Below are 6,000 nucleotides of genomic sequence, written 5' to 3'. Positions count from 1 at the left end.
TTTTTATTGTGGCCCCCTAATATATTGTGCCCGTCATCTCCCTCTCTTATTGTGGCCTCTCTCATCCCCCTCTTATTATTGTCCCCATTACATTTTGGCCCTCATCTTCCCCTCTAATTGTTGCCCTTCATCTCCTCGTATTGTAGCCTCTCATCTACCCCCTCATACTGTGGCACCTCATTTCCCTCAAATATTGTGACTCATCTCCCCCTTTGATTGCTGCACCTCTAAGTTTCCAAACAGTTCCAAAGTCTTGTATGTCATTGTTGATTTTCAATAGATTTAAATTCAAGTTATTTCAATAACCAATGTTGATATTTCTCTTTTTATCGGGAGAGTGTCAACAATTTTGCTCTATTACCATATTTTTTGGACAATAAGATGCTCCTTAGATTTAGTCATCCAAAAAAGGAAAAATATAGTTAACATCAATTAAAATATCACCGTTGGTTGCACAACAGCACAGCCCACACAGCCATGCTACATTCAAACATTTACACACATAGCCCTGCTACATCCATACATTTAGATGCACAGCTCTGCTACATTTGTTTATTCACACACTTCTGCTATACACACACACAAACAGAAATATGAACACAGTCATCGCTTCTATACACACACATAGGAACACTGCACATAAACTGCACTGCAATACACAGTGGGCACTGCTATGCACACACACACACTGGGCACTGCTATGCACAGATGCAAACACACGGCTCTGCTATGCACATACATAAGGATCACACTGGGCACTGCTATACACAGAAACACACACAGCTCTGCTATACAAACACACAAGGAAAACACTGGGCACTACTACACACATGAACACACACAGAGATCCACTATAAACACTCATAAGGAACACACTGGGCAGGACTATACACAGAAACACACACACACACACAGCTCTGCTGGATGTGTTTGCCACAATGCCGGGTAGCACATTAGGAACACACTGGGCAAAGCTGTACACAGACACACACAGACAGCTCTGCTATACACACACATAAGGAACACACTGGGTACTACTATACACAAAAACCCACACACAGCTCTGATATACACACACATAGCGAACACACTGGGCACTATTATACACAAAAACCCAAATACAGCTCTGCTGGATGTGAGCTTGCCACAACGCCGGCTACCACATAACTGAAAAATATGTATGTGCGTATTAAGGCTAAGACACATTGTTGGGGTTCTCTGTTGGTGGCATGTACTATTAAGGTGGACCTGCATTTTTGGCTGTGAACATACCTCCATCAGGAAATAAGCTGCCAGTATTTGTCAATGCTATAAATGTAAGTTGGGCTGATTTAAAGTCCATTAAGGAGGTTAAGGCATGCTTGATCAGCATTAAACAGTGACAATTAAAGTTGTACAGCAGACATTGAATTGCAGCATTCTTCAGCTGCACACCTTGCAGATGTTCTTCTCTGGTCCAGGTCATCATCTCCACAATGATGGGATTTTTGTTGTTCATATAATTTGCCGCCTAGCAACTGTTGGTGGGTGATGGAGTTTGCTCTCTCAGGCAGCTGTTGGAGACAGGCCTGATTATTACAGTAGTTGTGTGTTGAATCCTCCTTTCCTGTGTCTTTTAGACTAAAACAAGTATGTACAGTATAGTACAGACCAAAAGTTTGGACACACCTTCTCATTTAAAGAGTTTTCTGTATTTTCATGACTATAAAAATTGTAGATTCACACTGAAGGCATCAAAACTATGAATTAACACGTGCAAAATTATATACTTACTAGAGATGAGCGAACATGCTCGTCCGAGCTTGATGCTCGGTCGAGCATTAGGGTACTCGAAACTGCTCGTTGCTCGGACGAATACTTCGCCCGCTCGAGAAAATGGCAGCTCCCGCCGTTTTGCTTTTTGGCGGCCAGAAACAGAGCCAATCACAAGCCAGGAGACTCTGCACTCCACCCAGCATGACGTGGTACCCTTACACGTCGATAGCAGTGGTTGGCTGGCCAGATCAGGTGACCCTGGGATAGACTAGCCGCTGCCCGCGCTGCTCGGATCATTCTGTGTCTGGATGCCGCTAGGGAGAGAGCTGCTGCTGGTCAGGGAAAGCGTTAGGGTGTTCTATTAGCTTACTGTTAGGCAGGAGTGATTCTCAAAGAACCCAACAGCCCTTCTTAGGGCTACAATAACGTTCTACTTTTTTTATTTTAATTTGCATCTAGTACCATTTTGTGAGGAATTAGCAGGGGGACTTGCTACCGTTGTGTTTAGCTCTTAGTGGCACACATATCCATAGCAAAGACCGAAGTGGGAAAATTTAGTAGGGGTTGGATTTCAATTAGGCACTAACTCAGTGTCATCTCATCTGACAGTAGTGTGCTTTGATACTTGGCTAGAAAATAGCCATAGGAGAATACAAAGAGCTTACTTACGCATACAGTAGCGTTCTATATATTTGATTTCTGGTTGATCTGCTGGTGGCTGTACTTTCTGCAGTGCATGTACTAGCCAATTCTGAGCAATTTGTAGTGAGACTTGCGACCGCTGTGTTCTGCGCTTAGTGACGCACATATCCATAGCAAAGACCGAAGTGGGAAAATTTAGTAGGGGTTGGATTTCAATTAGGCACTAACTCAGTGTCATCTCATCTGACAGTAGTGTGCTTTGATACTTGGCTAGAAAATAGCCATAGGAGAATACAAAGAGCTTACTTACGCATACAGTAGCGTTCTATATATTTGATTTCTGGTTGATCTGCTGGTGGCTGTACTTTCTGCAGTGCATGTACTAGCCAATTCTGAGCAATTTGTAGTGAGACTTGCGACCGCTGTGTTCTGCGCTTAGTGACGCACATATCCATAGCAAAGACCGAAGTGGGAAAATTTAGTAGGGGTTGGATTTCAATTAGGCACTAACTCAGTGTCATCTCATCTGACAGTAGTGTGCTTTGATACTTGGCTAGAAAATAGCCATAGGAGAATACAAAGAGCTTACTTACGCATACAGTAGCGTTCTATATATTTGATTTCTGGTTGATCTGCTGGTGGCTGTACTTTCTGCAGTGCATGTACTAGCCAATTCTGAGCAATTTGTAGTGAGACTTGCGACCGCTGTGTTCTGCGCTTAGTGACGCACATATCCATAGCAAAGACCGAAGTGGGAAAATTTAGTAGGGGTTGGATTTCAATTAGGCACTAACTCAGTGTCATCTCATCTGACAGTAGTGTGCTTTGATACTTGGCTAGAAAATAGCCATAGGAGAATACAAAGAGCTTACTTACGCATACAGTAGCGTTCTATATATTTGATTTCTGGTTGATCTGCTGGTGGCTGTACTTTCTGCAGTGCATGTACTAGCCAATTCTGAGCAATTTGTAGTGAGACTTGCGACCGCTGTGTTCTGCGCTTAGTGACGCACATATCCATAGCAAAGACCGAAGTGGGAAAATTTAGTAGGGGTTGGATTTCAATTAGGCACTAACTCAGTGTCATCTCATCTGGCATAGTAGTGTGCTTTGATACTTGGCTAGAAAATAGCCATAGGAGAATACAAAGAGCTTACTTACGCATACAGTAGCGTTCTATATATTTGATTTCTGGTTGATCTGCTGGTGGCTGTACTTTCTGCAGTGCATGTACTAGCCAATTCTGAGCAATTTGTAGTGAGACTTGCGACCGCTGTGTTCTGCGCTTAGTGACGCACATATCCATAGCAAAGACCGAAGTGGGAAAATTTAGTAGGGGTTGGATTTCAATTAGGCACTAACTCAGTGTCATCTCATCTGGCATAGTAGTGTGCTTTGATACTTGGCTAGAAAATAGCCATAGGAGAATACAAAGAGCTTACTTACGCATACAGTAGCGTTCTATATATTTGATTTCTGGTTGATCTGCTGGTGGCTGTACTTTCTGCAGTGCATGTACTAGCCAATTCTGAGCAATTTGTAGTGAGACTTGCGACCGCTGTGTTCTGCGCTTAGTGACGCACATATCCATAGCAAAGACCGAAGTGGGAAAATTTAGTAGGGGTTGGATTTCAATTAGGCACTAACTCAGTGTCATCTCATCTGGCATAGTAGTGTGCTTTGATACTTGGCTAGAAAATAGCCATAGCCATAGGATAGCATTGTTTGGTTTTAAAAACTCAAAAAAAAACAAAAAACACAAAAAAAAAAAAAACACAAAAAAAAACAAAAAAAAGTAAAAAAAAAAATAAAGTTATAACTCTCATTTTAAAAATGTTTAACCCGAGGGCTAGGGGTAGAGGACGAGGGCGGGGACGTGGGCGTCCAACTACTGCAGGGGTCAGAGGCCGTGGTCCTGGGCGGGGTGAGACACCACCTGCTGATGAGGGAGCAGGGGAACGCCGCAGAGCTACACTCCCTAGGTTCATGTCTGAAGTTACTGGGACTCGTGGTAGAGCACTGTTGAGGCCAGAACAGTGCGAACAGGTGATGTCGTGGATTGCTGACAATGCTTCGAGCAATTTGTCCACCACCAGTCAGTCTTCCACGCAGTCCACCCATGTCACCGAAATCGCCACTCCTCCAGCTCCTGCACCTCAGCCTCCTCCCCCCCAGTCTGCCCCCTCCCAGGAAAATTTGGCATTTGAACCGGCATACTCTGAGGAACTGTTTTCTGGACCCTTCCCACAGTCACAAACCACTTGTCCGGTTGCTGCTGAGCAATTTTCCGATGCCCAGGTTTTCCAACAGTCACAGTCTGTGGGTGATGATGACCTTCTTGACGTAGTGGAAGTGTGTAAAGAGGTGTCCGACGATGAGGAGACACGGTTGTCAGACAGTGGGGAAGTTGTTGTCAGGGCAGGAAGTCCGAGGGGGGAGCAGACTGAGGGATCGGAGGATGATGAGGTGACAGACCCAAGCTGGGTTGAGAGGCCGGGTGAACACAGTGCTTCTGAGACGGAGGAGAGTCCTCGACCAGAACAGGTTGGAAGAGGCAGTGGTGGGGCCAGACGGAGAGGCAGGGCCAGAGCTGGTGCATCAGCGCCAAATGTGTCAACTAGTGAAGCTCCCGTGGCGAGGGCTCCTGCGGCGAGGGCTAGATCTTCAGAAGTCTGGAGGTTCTTTAAGGAAACACCGGATGACCGACGGACTGTGGTGTGCAACATTTGCCAAACCAGGCTCAGCAGGGGTTCCACCACTACTAGCTTAACTACCACCAGTATGCGCAGGCATATGAATGCTAAACACCCCACTCAGTGGCAACAAGCCCGTTCACCTCCGGCCGTGCACACCACTGCTCCTTCCCCTGTGTCAGCTGCTAGTCAGCCCCCTGCCCAGGACCCTGCCACAAAAACCCCATCGTCGCCTCCACGATCCTCCACAGCATCCACCAGCGTTCAGCTCTCCATACCCCAGACGCTGGAGCGGAAACGCAAATATAGTGCAACCCACCCGCACGCCCAAGCCCTTAATGTGCACATCTCCAGATTGCTTAGCCTGGAGATGCTGCCCTATAGGCTAGTAGAGACCGAGGCCTTTCGCAACCTCATGGCGGCGGCCGCCCCTCGGTATTCGGTCCCCAGCCGCCACTACTTTTCCCGATGTGCCGTCCCAGCCCTGCACCAGCACGTGTCAGACAACATCATCCGTGCCCTGACCAACGCCGTTTCTGACAAGGTCCACCTGACCACGGACACGTGGACGAGTGCTGCCGGGCAGGGCCACTATATATCGCTGACGGCACATTGGGTTAACTTGGTGGAGGCTGGGACCGAGTCTGACACTGGGGCTGCTCATATACTGCCGACGCCGAGGATTGCGGGGCCTACCTCGGTCCAGGTGTTTCAGGCCTACTATGCCTCCTCCTCCTCCCACCCCTCCTCCACCTCCTCCTCCGAACTACCATCCGTGGGCACGGCGCCATCAGTCGGTAGCTCTAGGCACAGCAGCAGTGCCGTCGCTAAGCGACAGCAGGCGGTGCTCAAACTGCTGAGCCTAGGCGACAAAAGGCACACCGCCCAAGAGCTATTACAGGGCATCACG

The sequence above is a fragment of the Engystomops pustulosus genome, chromosome 2, assembly GCF_040894005.1.
Source record: "Engystomops pustulosus chromosome 2, aEngPut4.maternal, whole genome shotgun sequence".
Classification (NCBI taxonomy): Eukaryota; Metazoa; Chordata; class Amphibia; order Anura; family Leptodactylidae; genus Engystomops; species Engystomops pustulosus.
The sequence above is the reverse complement of the archived record's forward strand: the minus strand, read 5'-3'. Positions refer to the sequence as shown.